Source organism: Loxodonta africana, chromosome X (genome assembly GCF_030014295.1).
Source record: "Loxodonta africana isolate mLoxAfr1 chromosome X, mLoxAfr1.hap2, whole genome shotgun sequence".
NCBI classification, from domain to species: domain Eukaryota; kingdom Metazoa; phylum Chordata; class Mammalia; order Proboscidea; family Elephantidae; genus Loxodonta; species Loxodonta africana.
In genome coordinates this window covers 8,274,148-8,295,694 of record NC_087369.1, presented here as the reverse complement: position 1 = coordinate 8,295,694, position 21,547 = coordinate 8,274,148, and positions in this window count along the sequence as shown.

Sequence of the window (21,547 nt, the reverse complement as noted above, 5' to 3'; positions counted from 1 at the left end):
CCATGAGACCAGAAGAACTGGATGGTGCCCAGCTACCATTACTAAGCTTTTTGATCAAAGATTCTAACGAAGAATTCTGGTCAAAAGGGGGACAATGAAGAACAGAATTTCAAATTCTCATGGACCACAGACTTGCTGGAGCCATAGAGACTGGATGAACTGCTGAAGCAAAAAATATTCCCTGAAGTCTTCTTTAAACCAAACAGTGGTTTAGCTTAATTAGTAAGGACGGCCTGCTTTGAGCACTGTGCTCTTTTAAGATCTAAATGTATGGGCTCAAATTGACAGCAGCAACTTGAAAAGTTAGATAGGAGGCTTAAGGGGCAGTGAGTTTACATTAATGGGGGAGGAACAATTCAGAAAAGGAGGGTGAGAACGGTTGCACGACTTGAAGAATGTCATCAATGTCCCTGAATTGTACGTGCAGACATTGTTGGTGTGGGTTCTGCTGTGTATATTTTCAACTACAACAAAAATAAATAAAATAAAATAGTTTTTAAAAAAGCATCCTGAAAATGGTCTGACTGAAAGTAGAAGGACCCCAGAGGTCATAGGCCCCCAGACCTTCTGTTACCCCAAGACAGGAACCATTCCCAAAATCAACTCTTCAGACAGGAGTTGGACTGGACTATAAGACAGAAAATGATACTGGTGAGGAGTGAGCTTCTTGGCTGAAGTAGACACATGAGACTATTTGGGCAGGTCCTGCCTGGAGGGGAGATGAGAGGGCAGAGGGGGACAGGAGCTGGTGGAATGGACATGGAAATACAGGGTGGAGAGGAGGAGAGTGCTGTCACATTAGGGGGAGAGCAGCTAAGGTTACATAGCAAGGTGTGTATAAGTTTTTGTATGAGAGACTGACTTGATTTGTAAACTACCACTTAAAGCGCAATAAAAATTAAAAAAATCCTGCAGAAGCTCAAAGAGCAAAATGGAATCTGAGAAGGTGTGTGCTGTCTAATGACAACCTGTGGTACTACTGCAGAGACCCTTGTTTGAATTGAGTCCTTCAGGAGACCTTGCAGGTTGAAAACATAGCATTTAACCAAAAGGAACATCCAAAAAAAAAAAAAAGAGAGATATTAGTAGTCTGCTCTTGCACTCCCACACCCTGGGTGGTGCACATGGTTTGAGCTTGACTGCTAACCGAAGGGTTGGCAGTTTGAACCCACCCAGCTGTGCTGAGGAAGAAAGGCCTGGCATTCAGCTTTAGTAAAGATTACAGCCAGGAAAACCCCTTGAGCAGTTCCACTCTGACACACATGGGTGGCCATGAGTTGGAATCAACTTGACAGCAATGGGTTTGGTTTGGTTTTATCCCACTCTTTTCCTTCTTACCTGGGAAAAAGATGTGGCAGTCTGACTTCCCTAAAGATTTACAGCCTTGGAAAGAAACCTTATGGGGCAGTTCTACTCTGTCCTACAAGGTCGCTATGAGTCAGAACCGACTCGATGGCAGTAGGTGGGTTCTTCTTATAAGAAAATAACAAAAACCAAACCAAACCCGTTGCCGTCAGATCAATTCTGACTCATAGCAACCCTATAGGACAACGTAGAATTGCCCCATAGGGTTTCCAAGGAGCAGCTGGTGGATTCAAACTGCTGACCTTTTGGTTAGCAGCCAAATTCTTAACCACTGCGCCACCAGGGCTCCCTTCTCATCAGAACTGGACCAAAAATGAGCTTGGTCACGTGGCTCTTTTTTTTTTCCTTAATTTCAATGACTCTGAAATGCAAAGTGGAAATATCTGAGATAATTGTCACTTGATGGAGCTCTAGATCCATGCCTTTCTAGGCTCAGTGCTCCCATTTAACCAAGCTCAGGAAGCCACATAGCAAGCTGGAGTTCTCACTTGGGAGACCACGGGCCAGGAGAGGGCTTATCGTGGCAGCCAGACAACACTAAGACAGAGACAAATTGAGTCTTGGGGGACGGAAACACATGCAAACACTTCAAAAAGAGAGGGTTATCTGGAGGACTAAGAGAAAGGCACCCAGTTGGGTCTGTTTATAGGATCATGCATAATTTAACTTGATTTAGCATGATCACATTTTAATTTAATGGAACGTGACTGATCTTGTGATACCCATTTACACGCAGGCAAATCAAAATCCTGCCAAGACATTAGGCAAACTCCAGGGCCTGAACATCCCCCCGTCCCCGTCCCTGTCTACCTTAATCTTAATAGCTACATAATAAGTTTAAGTTTACATTTCAAAGTAAACAGAAATATACCCTACTCCCCAAATCGCTTCCGTGGTGGATGAGCCTATCTCCAATCATCTCTGAGAAAGGCTGCAATGCGTTTTCTCCTGCAGTCACCAAGTGCGCATATTTAATTGCGTTTGCGTTTTTCTGAAGAATTTAGGGGAATGCAGCAGGGAACCGGTAATAAAGAGTTTCTCAGAACATAATCCCACCAAGGAGAACAACGTTCAATGTTCTTGCCTGCTGTGGGCAGAGACCAGAAATAGATGCTATATTGGGCACTGTACTGGGACCTGGTTTTAGGTGGAAAGGGTTGTGCAAGAATTCTTTTTAGAAGTATGATGTCACGGTGAGTTTGTAACAAGCATTTCTGGGAAGAGAATCAAAATAGCTCACTCTCCCAAAGAGCCTTCGAATGAGACGGCTAAGACAGAGGCTTGAAATAGAATGGTTGACTGGAGAATCCATCAGTCACAAAGCCACGGTGGAGATGGTGACGTTGGGGCGGTGTGGCTTCCAAGCACCTTGCCTCCCTCAGAAAATGCAGACAGTATGGCTGCCCTCTATCCCTCCCTTCTTCCCTCCCTTCCTCCTCCTGGCTCCCTCGCTTCCTTTTTTTCTTCCTTCCGTCATCTCTCCTTCCCTCACTCTCTCTGTTTCCTTTCTCATTCTAATAACATTTTAATTACAGAAAAGGTATATACATTACAGAACCTTGGAAAATGTAAAAACGGCAGCAATAACCAAAATACAACTACGTCTAAGCTATTGTCAGAGAGGGGCAGTGGTGGGTCAGTGGTAGAATTCTCACCTTCCTTGCCAGAGACCAGGGTTCGATTATCTACCAGTGCACCCCACGCGCACCCACCACCCGTCTCTCAGTGGAGGCTTGTGTGTTGCTATGATGTTGGACAGTTTTCAGCACAGCTTCCAGACTAAGACTAGGAAGAAAGGCCTGGTGATTTGTGACCAAAAACCAGCCAATGAAAACCCTATGGATCACAATGGTTTGATCCACAGCCAATCATGGGGATGGCACAGGACCTGGCAGTGTTTTCTCCCACTGTGCATGGGGTCACCATGAATTGGGGCTGACTCGACTTGATGGCAGTGAACAACAACAATAACACGGTTAGAGAAGTCAGAGATCTAGAGAAAGGGCCGCTTAGGGCATACTGACTGGGCTGCAAGTAAGCCCTGTGGGATGCTAGAAATACTTCATTTCTTCATCTGGATGGATGCTACAGGGGGTTGTACATGTAAAAGTATACTGAACTGAACAATGAAAGTTTTGCACTTTATTGTAAATATTTTATACCTTAATAGGAATAGGTATTTTAAAAATAAAACCGTAGAAGTGCCTTAATCTTACTATCTTGAGAAAACTGTTTCCAAAATCAAACCATCAACCCCATTGCTGTCTGACTCACAGCGACCCCAGAGGACAGAGTAAAACTGCCCCATAGGGTTTCCAAGGTTGTAATCTTTAACCCTTTTCGTGACCCAATTATTTTTTCCTTTTAATTTTGCATCGATGTTATGTGTTTTCAGTAATGGAGAGCATGCTGAATCATTGAGTGTGTCTGTTTGGTAATTTTTTTTTTTTTTAATGCCTCATTCCTCAAATTGTGCCTTTGGAGTCCAGAGGTACCTATGTGTACCCCTTGTGAACACAAACTCTACCCCCCAGAGTCCAGAGGTACATATGTGTACCAAATAAAAAATTTTCAAAATTCATGTTTTTCCTACTTAAAATCCAAAGACTCAAAGTCACCTTATACAACACCCTGTAAAAACAGCTATTTGCGGCCCTCACCTGCCTTTCTCCATCTCAAGCTCTTACACAGGGCCCTGCCTGCGGCAGCACACACCGTTACAGTAGCTTCCCAATGAGCCTCAGAGGTACAAAAACTAAGTGGTATCTACATACACCCCCAGTCCTGAAAGGGCTTTAAGGCAGCAAACCGCCACATCTTCCTCCTGCAGAGCGGCTGGTGGGTTTGAACCAAAGACCTTTCGTTTAGCAGCCAAGTGCTTAACCACTGCGCCTCCAGGGCTCCAACTAATATTTAGCTTCTTCCATTTAAATATATGTGTGCTTGTGTGTACCCGTGAAATTGCGTGTGCATATGGTTTTTAACCTCTTTTTTTCTCCTTAACAATAAACAGGAAAGTTTTGCCAAGCCATTCAGCATTCTTCTGCATTATGCCTTTAAAGGGTAACATTCGGTTCATAGGAAACACTGCTGGCGTAGTGGTTAAATGCTATGGCTGCTAACCAAGAGATTGGCAGTTCGAATCCGCCAGGTGCTCCTTGGAAACTCTATCGGGCAGTTCTACTCTGTCCTATAGGGTTGCTATGAGTCGGAATCGACTCGACGGCAGTGGGTTTGGTTTGGGTTGGTTTATTCTGTTCATATAATTCTTAACCATTCCTCACAGGTAAAGCATTTAGGTTAGTTCTGTTTTTCACCTTTATCATCGGCGGTCTAAGACACACCCTTATAAGCTCATTACGTGTTCCATGTGGTGCCATTTTGTAGAGTTAAAAATATCTTTCTACGACTGCCATTTTACATTTCCTCCCTTAGTGAATTTTCCACTGCCCCAATAGAAAAAAAAAACCAAACCCATTGCCATCAAGCCAATTCTGACTCATCGTGACCCTATAGGACAGAGTAGAACTGCCCCACAGGGTTTCCAAGATTGTAAATCTTTATGGAAGTCAGACTGCCACATCTTTCTCCCAGATAAGAAGAAAAAGAATGCAATAAAACCAAACCAAACCCATTGCCCTTGAGCTGATTCTGACTCATGGCAACCCCGGATGTGTCACAGTAGAGATGCTCAAGGGGTTTTCCTGGCTGTAATCTTTACCACAGCGGGATGCCAGGCCTTTCTTCCTTGGCACAAGCTGGGTGGATTTGAACTGCCAACCTTTTGGTTAGCAGCCAGAGCTGTTAAGCACTACACCACCAGAGGTTCTGCTCCAACAGGGTAGGGGAAAATCCTAAGTTTGATTCTGGGCATGATTATTTTTATATTTGAATGTTGAAAATAAAATCACATTTTTTACAGCAAAGAGAAATATTATTTTGAGGAAATAATTGAACAACATAAGGAAGGCTTCCCTTCTACTTGCTCTTACGTACACCAGTAGAACTTTTTAAAGGAGTACACATTTGTAAAGCCCATTTAACCACTGGGAGTTTTTTGTATTTTTGGGTTTTTTTTTAATGCTTTGAGAGATTGGAGTGGGGATGAGATTTTTCTCATGAATGAGCCAAAGCCCATTTCACTGGAATAGTCTCTCTTTCTCTCCTTTTTTTATTTTAAATAGGAGCTATGTTATTAAACCAATGATTCCCTAAGGTAACCACAATTATTTTTAATTTTTTTCTTATTAATGAATTAAAAAGGGGGAACATCTGATGCCTAGGAAACCAGGGGAAGTGCGAGGCAGGATAAAGGACTGAAACTAAATTTGAACGTGGCCGATTCATTGGCTCGAAAAGCAAATGACACGGGAAAACAAAGCCAGTAATGTCGCAGTCAAATAAGTAAAGAGCAAGAGTCTACCTGTCCTTTCCTGGGTCACCATCACGGACCCTACAGCTTATCTGAAGATTCACAACAGGAAAGGACTGGGCTCTGAGATATGTGAGGGCAAAGTGGGATCTGATTCCAAAGAAAATGAAGAGCCAAGAGTCAAATCCCATCCGTAAATGGCAGAAAGAGCAGAGAGGTTCACTTGGGTAAAAAACCTTTTGTGTTTAAAAAAAAACGTGGGTTCAGGAAGGAAAGGCAGCCACGGTCGAGTCTACACCATCATAACTGAAGTATGTCACATCAGGTATTGATAAACTTGGTTTACCAGAGAAGAGAGAAAGAGTGAATTCTCTAGAAGATAACATTGTTGACGCAAGAAAGAAATTGAGGAAACAGCCTGATAACATAAATTGCAGAGAAACTGAGGAAACAGCCTGATAACATAAATCGCAGAGAAACTGAGGAAACAGCCTGATAACATAAATCGCAGAGAAACTGAGGAAACAGCCTGATAACATAAATCGCAGTCTATAGCTCTTGAGAAGCTGTTTGGTGCCAAGCTCTTTTGTGGGGTGAGGGAAAGGGCAGAGGAAGACTCTCAAAACGAATAAGATGGTTTCTACTCTAAAGCTGTGTTTCCAACTTCAGTACTATTGATATGCTCCCCCATCCGAAGCCCCACTGCCATCGAGTCAATTCTGACTCATAGTGACCCTATAGGACCGGGTAGAACTGCCCCACAGGGTTTCCAAGGCTGTAATCTTTACAGAGCAGGTCACCAGATCTTTTTTAAGGAGTGAGAGAAGCTTCAACATCCCTGCAACCTAACTGACCTTGCTGCTACGCCTTTCCCGTTGACAGGGCAGGCAAGCAGCCACGGAGCTCACCATCTGCTCCCATCTCAATCTCCTTCCACGAAAATTTTCTTCCACATTCAACAAATGTTTACCTCCACTTTTACAATGGTTTTTAGAAAGCTTGGACTTACTAGAACGTTAGACTCCACATCCACCATTGTGGATCCCATAATACATAGTTTTAAAGGACGGTGTCAGATTTCTCATTAGGGATCCGAATTACATCTACCTTGAAAGCTGCTAGAGTCATTTGTAAGGATAGCATGGCGGATAATGAGCTGTGAAGTGTAAATCACTGGTGCACTGACATTTTAAATAAACACTTGTGCCAGAGCTAGATGTATTGGATCTCGTATAGTGTTCGGGACTGAACTGAGTCCCCCCAAAATATGTGCTGTAAATCCTAACCCCTACACCTGTGGATATAATCCCATTGGGAAATGGGGTTTTCTTTGTTATGTTAATGAGGTAGGATTAGTGTAGGGTGTATCTTGAGTCAATCTCTTTTGAGATACAAAAGAGATTAAACAAGCCAGTAGAGGGTCAGTGAAAAAGAGAAGGACCCTCAATGAGATGGACTGACACAGTGGCTGCAACAGTGGGCTCAAGCATAACAATGACTGTGAGGGCGGTGCAGGACCGGGCAGCGTTTCACTCTGTCGTACACAGAGTTGCTATGAGTTGGAACCGACTCGATGGCACCTTACAACAACAAACAAGTGACAGAGGAGAGATGGAGTAAGAAAATGCCAAGACACACGTAGGGTATGTTTCAAGCCAATCCCTTCTGAGATATAAATGGAGCAGAGGAAGCCCTGAAACAGGTGAAGACAAACTGGAGAAGATAGTGATTCAAGAATCACTGAGAAGAACACTAGAGAAGATGAGACAAGGCTTTTCCCCCAAAGCCGAGAAAACAAGACTTCCCCTAGACTATCCGGTGCCCTGAATTCAGACTTCCAACCTCCTCAACGCGAGAGAATAAATTTCTGTTCATTAACGCCACCCACTTGTGGAATTTCTGTTACAGCAGCACTAGCTAGCTAAGACACGTGGGTAAGTTTCTCCTCCAGGTCTTGGCTGGGGTTGAAGTTTCTACAGAAGACCTTCAGCAGTTAGGTAAGAGAAAATCAGCCTTTGAGAAAGATGAATTGTTTTGTGTTCACACTGCATTTGGAGGACAAGGGATAACGGGCAGAACTCACCAGAAAACCTTTTCTCTTTTCTGAAGGTTTCACTCACAGCTCTGCTGACAGAATTATATCACACAATCTACGACACCCCAGAGGTTCCACCAGCAAGTAATTAATTTCCTTTCCAGGGTTATGAGGCCATTTGCAAGCTGTTCTGGAAGCCAAGTTGTTGTTCTTTGGAATCACTTTGTAAAGACTAGTTTGCCGTTGTCGCGTAACAAGACATATGCCTTGGGAGATACGTATTTCATCTGAAGTATTGGCAGTTGGCTGAGGGAAGATCAATAGCATGTATTGCTAATAATAAGACACAAGCAAGGTACATTTGTGAAGGGCGATGGTTTCCTTCATTATTTCTGCCTTGCTGGGCTATGTTCAGAGGCAGGACTCCAGGGGGACCTGACGACTGTTGGCTCTGAGCATCTCAATGCGTTTGGATTGGTCATCAGCGAACAGTTGGCTTCCTCCTGCTGAAACCAGCTCAGTGTGGTTTGTCATATCCTCCACACATTCTCTTTTCCGGAGGAATGGATCATGTTGTCTGTGGAAGGATGTGATCAGTGGAGCCGGATTACAGTATACCATGCCTTGCGTGGATTTTATCTTAAAATAAGTAGAGACATGCTCAGCTCAGTCACGCATAAACTCGTTTAGTTTATTTCAAGGTAGTCGTGGCATAGCAGACAGGCTAGAAGCCCAGACGTTCATGTGGACCTGGATGGTCAGGGCAGGATAATGTTAGTCAGTGGCGACCCCACGTGTGCAGAGGAGAACTGTGCTCTGCAGGGCTCTCAAGGCTGTGAACTTTCAGAAGCAGATGGCCAGGACTTTCTTCCACTCTGCTGCTGGGTGGGTGTCAACCACCAAACTTTCACCCAGTAGTCGAGCATGCTTAGTGGTTTTCGACACCCAGGGTCACCTCAGTAATTTCCTGTAAAACCATGAAACCAAACCCATTGCTGTCGAGTTGATTCCAGCTCATAGTGACCCTATAGGGCACAGTAGAACTGCCCCATAGGGTTTCCCAGGAGCGCCTGGTAGATTCAAACTACCAACCTTTTGGTGGCCAGCTGGGCTAGGTGGTATTATTTTTATCCTTTTACAGATGACGAAAGTGGAACTTAAAGAAGTTAAATAAGTTACTCAGCCTTTGAGTGACAGAATAGGACCCGACTTTGGTCTGTCTGTCAATAGTCATTCCCCTCCCAAATTATGAAAACAAAACACGTATATTAATATGTGGTTCTGCTAGTTAAGCGCTGGCCTGCTGTTGAGCTCCTGGGGTTAAGCAGGTATCCTGCCACAAGCTAGCACCAATAATGAACACACAGCCCGTCAACTCATGTAGCCTTGTTATTACACTGTAAGCCAGCCCCCAGTAAAAAACCCCGTGCCGTCGAGTCGATTCCGACTCCTAGCGACCCTGTAGGACTGAGTAGAACTGCCCCATAGAGTTTCCAAGGAGCCCCTGGTAGATTCAAACTGCTGACCCTTTGGCTAGCAGCCGTAGCACTTGGTTTGGTTTTTGTAAGCCAGCAGAGTTGGAAAAACAAAAGGCACCATTTCAAAAAGTCTTTTCTTCAGGTTTTTCAACAACCGGACCTGGCTCTACACACACAGGACAGAGTCCATAAATACCCGGGAAATGAATCGAATTCCACTTGCCAATCTGAGTCATCACTTCCATCATCCCCAACAGCCACCCCACTTTGCAATGTCAAAGGAAAGGTCTTTCAGAGACAGAAGGCAATGTTTTTCCTATTTATTACGATTCTTTAAAAAAAAAAAAAAAAAGCCTGTGCCTTTAAACAGTTATTCTTTGTGGATAAATGTGTAGATTCCAGTGTTTCAAGCTTGCCCAGTAAAGAGCTGGTTTTATCTACATGTCAATTAATTCTATTATTGCTGGCTTACAATTTAGTCAGTGACTATTATTCCTATTTAATGGGTGTGACTGAGAACGTACTCCTACTCTAAGATACTTGCTGGTGGGCATGATCTCTTACTGGTATTTCTCTTGTTTCTCCCCAGTGGTGGGCAAGTTGTAGGTCCTCCTTAGTGGGAGTGGGCTCGTGCTTGGGAGAATCTGTGGGTATGGAAACAGCCACTTATCTTCAGATAGGAACAGACGAACTGAGAAATGGACCAGAGCAGAGGCACCGGGGTCTTCTCTTCGTAGTCCCCACTCGGTACTCAACTGCTGCTACTTTCGTTACTACCTTCTGTGGCTCACCCCCATCTCCTTGACCTACAAAGACCTTTACTAAATACATTCAGGGAGACCCTGCCTGGTGCAAACAGTTAATGCACTCGGCTGCCAACTGAATGTTTGGAGGTTTGAGTACACCCAGAGGTGCCTTGGAAGAAAGGCCTGGCGACCGACTTCCAAAGAGTCAGCCACTGAAAACCTTCTGGAGCAGAGTTGTACCCTGACACACAAGATGTCGCCTTGAGGTGGAGTCAACTACCCGGCAATGGGTTCTTAAATGCCTTCTAAGATGCAGGCTGGAGTCCCAGAGGACCTGGGCTCCTGTCTGTGTGCTACACCCCTAACTTTACGGCCCTGCACGTATTGCCAAGTCCCCTGGTCTGTGACCCGTCTCTCCAAATCCACCCTGTCCTCTCCTCACTTCAAAACATGGACATGATTATGTACCTCTCCCATTTGAGGGCCTTCAGTAACTTCTCACTGCTTCTCAGATAAAGACGGAGGCCATAACCTGGCTCTCCCTGCAGGCCTGGGGTGTCCCGGCCCCCACCCATCTCTCTAGCCTCATCTCCCACTCCTGAAGCTTCGGATACTTTTTTTTTTTTTTTTTGCCAGTTCAACATTTTTTTACATGTACGATTCACTGATATCAATTACATCCGTCAGTCATATCTTTAGCCAGATTTTCCAGCACTGTAAACATAAACACACTGCTTCCTCATCACTGAGTCCCCCTCCCCACTTCCCTCCCACCCCTAATAACCACTAATAAACCTTGGTCTCTCCGCATTTGCCTGTCCTGGATATTTCATATCAGCGGGGTCACACAGTTATTTGTCTTTTTGTGTCTGAGTCACCTCACTCAGCATAATACTTTCTAGGTCCGTCCATGTCGTGGCATTCATCAGGACTTCGTTTCTCTTTGTGGCTGAATAGTATTCCATTGCGTAACTCTTCCACATTTCACCTACCCATCCATCAGCTGACGGATCTGTTGTTTCCTCCTATTGGCTGTTGTGAGTAGTGCTGCCAGGAGCATTGATACGGTAGCTTCAGACATTATGAATTCATCGTAGTTCCTCGATGGGACTTGTTGTTTTCCTGCCCCAGGGCATTTGCACGGTCTTTTCTTTCTGCCCTGGAGAACTTCCCAACCATCTTCTCCCAACTACACTATCACCTTCAACAGGGTAGGGATTGGGTCTCTCTTATCTCTCCTTTGTTATCTCTGCCTTTATTTCCATGGTACCTGGCACGGGGTAAGCTCAGGTGTGTGTGTGTGCGCGCGCACGTCTGTGTTTGCCTGAACACTCATGTGCACACACATACGCACTGATACACAGCAGGCCCCCAAGGGCAGAATTTTTTCCTATTATGTTTATTACCAAGAACAGGGCTTAACATGGGAGATTTCAATAAAATACATGTGGAATAACTATTAGATGTGATTATTATTATTTTTACGGTCCAAATAAGTTCTCAGTAAATAATTATAGAGTGAGTTTGGTTAGGTATTTATTCTCTAAGAACCTTAGTAAGGAGCCCTCATGGTGCAAGGACTAAGTGCTTAGGTGCTAACTGAATGGTCAGTGGTTCAAACCCACCTAGCGGCTCTACAAGAGAAAGACCTGGCGATCTGCTCCATAAAAGATGACAGCCAGCCCAAGAGACAGAAAGGGCCACAGGAACCAGCAACTACATCATCCGGAGACCAGAAGAACTAGATGGTGCCCAGCTACAACCGATGACTGCCCTGACAGGGAACACAACAGAGAACCCTAAGGGAGCAGGAGAGCAGTGGGATGCAGACCCCAAATTCTCATAAGACCAGACTTAATGGTCTGACTGAGACTAGAAGGACCCCGGTGGTCATGGACACCAGACCTTCTGTTGGCCCAGGACAGGAACCATTCCTGAAGCCAACTCTTCAGACATGAATTGGACTGGACAATGGGTTGGAGAGGGATGCTGGTGAGGAGTGAGCTTCTTGGATCAGGTGGGGACACTTGATACTATGTTGGCATCTCCTGCCTGAAGGGGAGATGAGAGGGTGGAGGGGGTTAGAAGCTGGCGGAATGGACACAAAAAGAGAGAATGGAGGGAGAGAGCAGGCTGTCTCATCAAGGGGAGAGTAATTGGGAGAGTGTAGCAAGGTGTATATGGGTTTTTGTGTGAGAGACTGACATGATTTGTAAACTTTCACTTAAAGCACAATAAAAATTATTTATATATATAAAAAAAAAAGATGACAGCCTAGGAAACCCTATGGGGAAGTCCTAATCTGTCACATGGGGTCACAGTGAGTCGGAATCAACTGAATGGCACTCACCCACAACAACTACGAGAACCTTAGTAGGCTTTGTCAACTATGATTCCACAGCCAGGCGGGCAGTTTTATCTCCTTTTTTCTCTTTGATCCCATGAATCGTAACAAGTCTTTGAGGAGCAAACTAAATTTTACACAAGAGCAATGCCACACCTGGTTCTAAACAGGCAAACAACCCAAAAGGTTTCCTTGCCCAAACAGGGGCATCCCAAGGTGGCATGAATGACACTCATCACCAGGCTTCACACTCACTGCAGAGGTCGCATTCAAAAGGGGCAAGGAGGGAGGGATCCAGCCTTCCCCAACCAGGGCCAGGATGAGGGGGAGATCAGTGAAGACCTTGCCTCAGTCTCAAAATTTAAAGTGACACAAAAAACTGATGAATAGAGATAAATCACCTTTTACTGCAATATCTTTCAAAAAATCAAAAGTAATGTAAAAACAAAAACTACGATGAACAGAATATCAAGTTTTCTAATAAAGACAACATCGGTATCAGTTTTCCTTTTGCCTGGGGCTCCAATCTGGCTCTTCATGACCAGTTACTTATCTTCTCTTTATTTAAAATGTTGATGTTTTGTTCTTCTTGAACGTTTTACATTCATTTTTATTTTTCTAAATATTGCAGTTTATATGATATTTTAACCACCTATCTAGATGACTGGGCTGTTTGGAACCCCTCTTCCTCTCCCCCCACTGAAATTTTGCACCTTAGACGAGTGTCTCAATAACTTCGCTTAATTTGACCTAATACTGGCCCTTTCTCCAAGCCCCACAAAAAGGTATCTTGTCGCCAACTCTGGCATGTCCTCCAAATTCTTTCTGGCACCTTTAGAAAGAAATGAAGCTCTCCAGGAAAGCAGACTGTCTTTGAAGAAGAATAGAAAACGTGAAACATATGCTGATAACGTACCTCCACTATGTATTATTATTATTTTTTACCTCCCACGAAAAGCAAAAAAAAAAAGAATCTTGGAGTTTAAATCACAATGAAATACATGAAAATATGAATAATTATTTTTAAAAGGATCTGTGTTGATAACCGATTAAATAATGAGTCCTGAACGTGGAACTTATGCCTGCCGGCAGGTTTGCTAAGAAAGTCTTTTACGCTCACAGGCCAGAGATTCTTGCTGGAGAATAATACGGTTTAAGTAGCAGAATCAACACTCTTCTGCTAACCTATTTTAATGTGTAGTCATCGACAAAATCAGAGCCAGGAGACCTTGGACATAGTTCTCAGGCTGAACTGGTTTTCACCAAGGTTGTGAATATTGAAATTCTGTAAATTGCCCATCCCGAAGCTTACCAAGAGTTATGTTGCTGAACAGCTTCAAACATGTCCATAATTTCATATACATATATTTTTTTTTAGGTGAAAATGGATCTCTCTGGTCATCGCCGGTTTTATCAAAAGCCTCCCCTTCTTGATCACATTGTGGTGGTTACCACTCCTATCAAAGGCGCCCTTGTGGCACAACAGTTAAGCGCTCGCTGCCAACTGAAAGGTTGGCACCAGTAGCTCTACAGGAAAAAGACCCGGAGATCTGCTCCCTTAAAAATCACAGCCTAGGAAACTCTGTGGGGTAGTTCTACCCTGTCACATGGGATCGCTGTGAGTCAAAAATCAACTTTACAGCCTCTAACAGCCATAACAACAACAATTCATATCAACTCCTCCCTTCTCTAAACTGTATAATGTTTATCTTCTTTAGGCCACCAATTATCATTTATTTTTGTAACTCTTCGCATTGGCTCTACAATGAGATGGCAAGCACTTTGTGTGTATGAAGGTCTATGTGCTTCTATAACCAGCCTAAGCCAAACCAAAATCCAACCCATTGCCATCAACTGGATTCTGACTCACGGCAACCCAGTGTGTTATAGAGTAGCCCTGCTCCACAAGGTTTTCAAGGCTGCGACCCTTTGGGAGCAGACTCCCAGGACTTTCTTCCACAGCAAGGCTGGGTGGGTTGGAACTGCCAACCTTTAGGTTAGTAGTGGACCAAAAACTATTTGCGCCACCCAGGAACCTATAACCACCTTAACAAGGGATCTGGACTATAATATGAGTTTATGATTGTTAAACATTTTCATTTTTTTTAATTGAGAAACCCAGAATGTGAAATTAATCATGAATTACCATATTTCTGCGCTCTCCCATCCTATTTTATGCAGAAATCATTCTCTTGGATGATTTGCTTTGGATTGGAGGGATCTTTGTAAACTCACTGCGTGTGAGAATTTTGCAGATTTTTAACAGAAGGAAAAAGTGAATTTTTTTTTTTTTTTTGTCTTGGCAGATGAAAGGAATAGAAAACAACAGATTGGCTTTCTGGGCATGAATCTCAGGATGAGGAAAATATAGAGTCACATATTGTAAATGAGAAGGAAAAAACCCAAAATCCTCGTGAATCATGTGTAATGTTCAAATGCTAAACTACTGAGACTTCATCATTGGAAAATAGATAGTAAGTAAGAGTTGTACATTTGAGTTCCTTCAAATTCTTTTCCTACTCCACCTTAGTAAACACTTCATGTGGGATATTCCATGCCTCCTATCTGTCTTAAGAATTTCCAGATATTATTTTATTTGGTTGAATATTAGAAAGCAAAAAGCTCTGATGAATATTTTCAGCTGATTTGAAAGATAAGCTGAAGATTGAAATAATGTCCGGCCATCCATCTGTCAGTTGTGTGGTGACACAACTGTGGTGGCTTGGTGTTGCTGGGATGCTGGAAGCTATGCCACCAGTATTTCAAATACCAGCAGGGTCACCCATGGTGGACAGGTTTCAGAGGAGCTTCCAGACTAAGACAGACTAGGAAGAAAGGCCTGGCAATCTACTTCTGAAAATCAGTCAGTGAAAACCCTATGGATCACAGCAGGACATTGTCCAACATAGTGCTGGAAGATAAGCCCCCTAGGCTGGAAGGCCCTCAATGAGATGGACTGACACAGTGGCTGCAACAATGGGCTCAAGCATAACAGTGATTGTGAACATGGCACAGGACCAGGCAGTGTTTCTTTCTGTTGTACATAGGGTCACTGTGAGCAGGAAGCAACTCGACCGCACCTAACAACAAGAACCTCTCAGTTACTAAGCGATATGACAGTGGATGTGTTAATATCCCCTTATAGTTTGGCTTATTTGCTTTGAGCTACATCGATAGTTGACTACAACCTTCGAATTCTTACATTTCCCTGATACATAAAATGTCTTGCATGCGTGCACTACGCGGTCGCCTTCTTTGTCTCTAGTATTGACAATGCATTAAAGACTCTTTTCAGAGAGTTATACGCCTGCAGCAGATTTATGTACTTTTACAACCATGTAATATATCATTTTTCCATCAGTTTAGCTTTACATCCTAATCTTTTAGGTATACACCACACACACGCATCCTAACACACAAATAAAACATGTATGTGGGCGTTTATGATCCATTCTAATATAATCTGTATCAGGAGAGCATAGTTTATGTATATATATATGTATTATTTGTTTATTTTTGAGAGTTGGCAAAATCTCACTATGATACAGTTCCAAAAAATAAACCAAACCCATTGATGTCAAGTCAATTTCGACTCATAACAACCCTATAGGACGGAATAGAGCTGTCCCATAGGGGTTTTCAAGGCAGTAATCTTTACAGAAGCGGATCGTCAGGTCTTTCTCCTGCGGAGTGGCTCGGGGGCTTGAACTGCCGACCTTTCTGTTACCAGCCAAGTGCTTAACCACTGCACCACCGTGACTCCTATGATGCAACTAGTATTAAAAAGCCAATCATAGGAATTAGACATGGGATGACATGTTATTCAGAGGTTAAAAAAGGGCCCAGGCAGGCGTGAGTGGCTAAATGCTCTACCGTCTTCCCTCCTGAGCGCCGTTTGCCGTTAGGCAGTGGTGGTTAGCTGAACCAGGACCAGTGGCCATCGAGGCAACTCCGACTCATGGCGAACGCACACGTGTCAGAGGGACCTGTGCTCCGTAAGGTTTTCAGTGGCTGATTTTTTAAAGGTAGATCACCAGGGCTTCCTTTGAGGTACCTTTGGATGGACTCAAACCTCCAACCGTTTGGTTAGCAGCCAAGCAGGTTAGCTGTTTGCACTACCCAGGGACTCTGGTGGTTATCTACTCCAAATTAAATAACAGTGGTAGCAGGTCTTGGTCCTGTGGCTGACTGGCACCATAGCCCTGATTCCAGGCTTCTCACAATTGATTGGTGCCCAACTGATTAGTCCAATCTGGTAGGTTTGGACCAGATGAATACTGGGGACTTAGACACCTGCGGATGGTTTCCTGTTACCTCTCCACGCCCAATTACTGCCCACCTCTGACAAACAAAAACAATGTTTCAAGATGTATTTATCAAAATGTGTTATGTATTCATATTCTCATTAATTATAATTAATAAAAATACAATGATAAGACATTAAAAGGAAAATGTTAAAACATAAGTCACTATTTATCCAGGACTTAGAACGAAGTTAATTCCCATTTTACATACATACGCAATTGCAGAGTCAGATGCCGATATAAAAATTTATTAAGGTTAAAATTCTTCGGCAAGGTTGAAATGTAAATATTAACTCAAGGAGGAAAGGAAAATAATGTGAAACTTTGGACTGTTGAAGAAGAGTCTGTTAATATATTTTAAAATGAGTAATAGTTTTCAGATCACTGTGGTATGAAGATACAATTGGAAACACCCATAAAAGTAATATGAGTTTTATTTTAATATGTCAAATGTATATACAACTGAAAATTATATTGTTGCCAAATATTTAAATTCATAATGAAAGGCTTTAGATTACCAGTAAAAATGTATGCCTGGGATTAATGCAAGCTTATTCCAGACCAGCATCAGCTATGCATGTTGATGCTTGAATATTAAATCAGATATCATCAAAGACAATGCAATGCCACGGTAAGAAAATGATACGCTATGACCAAGCGGCCCATTCATGCCAGAAGGGCCGGAAAGGATGCAAACTGTCATCACACTTAGTGAACATTATGCTGGTGGTGGCTGCAAATGCAAGCAGACAAAATAAACCAATTAGAAGTATGAGAATTGGAAAAGAAAAGGCAAATTTCTAAAGCTTTGCAGATGGTACCTGGAAAATCTTAAAGAATCAATGACACAACTAATTCAAACAATAAAATAATTTAGTAAAGTAACATATGACTCAATATCATACATATGCCGTTTCTATCTGAGTGACTTTACAAGTTTAGCTCTGTCACAATAAAAATATAAACACACTATCTTAGAAAGTTAGATTAATTGACACTGACGTTCATCTGTAGTAACAGGCATACAAGAATAGCCAGAAAAACCCTTGGTGAGGGGGTGTGGAAAGCTAGAAGGTGGTCAAGCCCTTTGAGATTTTAAAACACGTTATAAAGCATCTATAATGAAGAGTGTCTCATAGATACATGGATATACAATACCACAAGAAATACAGACGAGTACATCTAGAAAGAGATGCAAGTACATGAGGAAATTCAGTCTATGACAAAGGTGGCATCTCAAAGCACTAGGCATAGAAGGATTTTTAATAACTGGTGCCGAAACAACTCAGTTGGCCGTGTGGAAAATGATAAATTTAGATCCGTATCTCAAACCATACCCAATAATAAATTCCAGATGACTCGGATATCTAAACACACATACACGCATGCACACGAACATAAGTACTAGGGAAAAATTGAATTAATTCTTCTATAAACTTGATGTGGGGAAAGGGTTTCTAAATATCGCTCAAATCCAAATGCAATCAAAGATTGATAAAACTGACCATATAATTTTTATTAAAAATATTCTGCATGGCAAAATAAATGCAATAAATAAAGCCATGACAAAACAAAAAAACTGGAGATAAATATTTGCAACTTAACAGATAAAGCACTAATATTTTTAATACACAAAAAACTCTTAAAATTAAGGGAAAACAAAGTTAAAAATTAAGAGAACAAGTACAAAATAAAATCTATTTTTTTTTTTTTGAATGAGCAAAAGACTCATCATCAACTGTTTTCCCTGGAATGATTGGCTATCCACTGGTTTTCCTGGATTGATACAATCATGACCTGTCATCTCTAACATTGACTCTTTTTCCTGGCAGGGGATCACATATGTCATCTCATCACTATCTGTTTTCCTTGGACAGAGGCAATCACAGCTCCATCTCGGTAGACCACTGATCTCCTTGGTCATTGTTTTCCTGGATTCACTCCAGCACTGACTATTTTCCCTGGACTGAGGCCATCACTAGTCACCACACTGGTACTAGTTCTTAGAAGTGGAATTTCTGGGAATATACATCTATGCCTGTATTTCTGTATGTCTATCTATCTATCTAATATATCCATCCATCCATCCATCCATCCATCCATCCATCCATCCATCCATCCATCCATCCATCCATCCATCCATCCATCCATCCACCTACCCACCAATTTCTCCCTTATCATGTTGGCAAAAAAAAAAAAAAATTAAAGTGTGCAGCACCTACATGTTTGAAAAGGCACACTCATACATTCCTGGTTGAGATGTAACTTGTACACCTCTTCTGGGAGTAATTTTGAAGAAAATATAGGCAGATGATAGAAGAACAGATGGACAGATGATGGTTAGATAGGTAAGATAGATGATAGACAGACAGTTGGATGAACAGGTAGGTAGATGGGTGGTTGACCGTGATCTTCTCAATGACCCAGTCAGCACAGGGAAAACAGTTGATGACCATGTCTGCTGAGGGAAGGTGACTGATGATTAGGGAAAACAGTCAATGGTGGGGAAGACAGGCTGTGATCACCTCCAGTAGGGAAATCAGTCCTTGACCACGAAGGAACTGCGATTCCTTCTCTCCAGGGAAAACAGCTGATGATGAAATGGAGACAGTGATACTATGAATCCGGGGAACCCAGTCGATGTTAGAGATGGCTGGACAAGATTGTCTCAGTCCAGCGAGAAGTGTCGATGACCTCATCAGTCCAGGGAAAACAGCTGATTACCAAGTCAGTCAGAGAAATGACTGGGATGGGTGGTTGAGATCGCCTCATCAAGGGATATCATTCCTCTACAGAGATGTGGCTGAAATGGGTTTGGCTTTGGATTTTATATATGAGATCTCTCCACGGTGGGTACAGGAACATGCACTGTTCACATCCCAGGGGACGTGTGGTAGTCCTTTACCCTTAGCCTACACGCACAGAGAGTACTGAGCTGGAGACTTCTCTGCGAATCTCAGGGCTCCTCTGTCTGTCTGTGAGGATCCTGCATCACCAGCGAGGGGCCTTGCAAGCCTTCCCATTTGTTGAGCTTGGATCCCTGTGTCCACAATTCAGCAAAAAACAGCTGTTTTTGTTCTTCCTCCCACAGCTGAGGCCTATGAACTGCCTTAAGCAGGAAGCTGGGGCCATCTCGGGGCTTGCCTCTTTTTATCCTGCAGCCTGTGGCCCAACCCATGAAAACCATAGTTTCCAGCACTCTAAGTTACATTCTAATTTATAGTGAGAAGGCAGATAACCCTTCGTTGGCAGGTAGAGACGTGTCTATATTCCCTTCAGTGTGTTTCTCTTTCTTCTACAAGTGTAAATCACATGTGCTAAAATTTACCACTTTTAAATTAATGCTCCCATTGAAATATGTTCTTCAAGAACGAAATTCTGTGTAATGAACTTCTACTTCTGCCCCAAACCAGACCCGTTGCCATCAAGTCAATTCCGAGTCCTGGTGACCCTGTGTGTTACAGACTAGAACTGCTACCTATGGTTTGCTCAGCTGTAATTTTTCTGGAAGCAGGTCACCAGGCCTTCCTTCCCTGGCAGCGCTGGGTGGGTTCCGATGGCCAATCGTTAGCTTGGTAGCTGAGCGTAAACCGCTTGCCCCAACCAGGGACTTCTCGCCAGTGCCCTATACATACATCCATATAACCGCTGACTCTGTAATCCCTGCACAGAGCTCGGTTGATTGCCTTGAACTCAGTAGATGCTCAGAAAATATTGTTGAATGACTGAGAATAGTTTTAAGACCGTTTATTTACCTGTCAGCAACCCAGTTTTAACTTTTTTTTTTTTTAATTCCCTATCCTTTTATCCACGTTCCCTTCCCCTGCCAGCAACGCTATTGCCTGGCGCTTTTTAGGTGGGTATTCACACTTTTTGCTGCATTCTGTAAAGTTGCAAACTGTGTTCCTTCTTCACACTGACTCACAAATCGTTTTATTAGCATCATCTCTCTGGTCCTGTTCCATGCCACAGGCCATCATCACTGGGTTTAGACGTTTCTGGAGAGCTCAGAAAATCGAACGTCCTTTTCACTGAGGTTTTTGGGTGCCGCTTATGTTGGCGTGTTCTATCTCCCGTGCAGACCTTACTGTTTGCATGTATGTAACCGCACACGTATTTGTGTGTAGCCAATGACGTTAATGTGTTCTCTCTTCTTTTTATGCACACATATAATTACACGTGAATACTTTGTATTTTAACTTCTTAAGATATAATTTACAGCTGATTGACTATGAAACACAAGGATTAAGGACCCACTGACATTTCTTCTTATTTAATGTAATGGGAAAGAGGCCTTCGACTAAACACAGAAGATCTGAAAACAAACTGGCCTTAAAATAGGAAAATGTATTAGTTGGCGTAAGAAAAAGTGGGGTGTTAAGGTGTCTCCCCTTCTTCTTCCATTGCCATTGAGTCGATTCTAACTCATAGCAACTCTGTGGGACAGAGTAGAGCTGCCCCATAGGATTCCTAAGGCTGTCATCTTTACGGAAGCAGACTGCCACAGTTTTCTCCTTTAAGGAGGCTCCACGATCAACAAACTACTTAATTTTCTTCTAATACTAAATTTAACTGCTCGACTTTCTTCTGATACTATGTGTATTTTTTCTTTAGTTATTAAACCCCTCTGGAAAATTCTGGAAAATATGGTTGGATATATGAATGTTTAGGAAGAAGTACAGCCAGAATGCTCCTCGTTGTTGCTGTTGTTAGGTGCCGTCGAGTCAGTTCCGACTCATAGCGAGCGACTCCATGCACAACAGAACGAAACACTGCCTGGTCCTGCGCCATCCTTACAATCATTGTTAGGCTTGAGCTCGTTGTTGCAGCCACTGTGTCAATCCACCTCACTGAGGGTCTTCCTCTTTTCTGCTGACCCTGCACTTTGCCAAGCATGATGTCC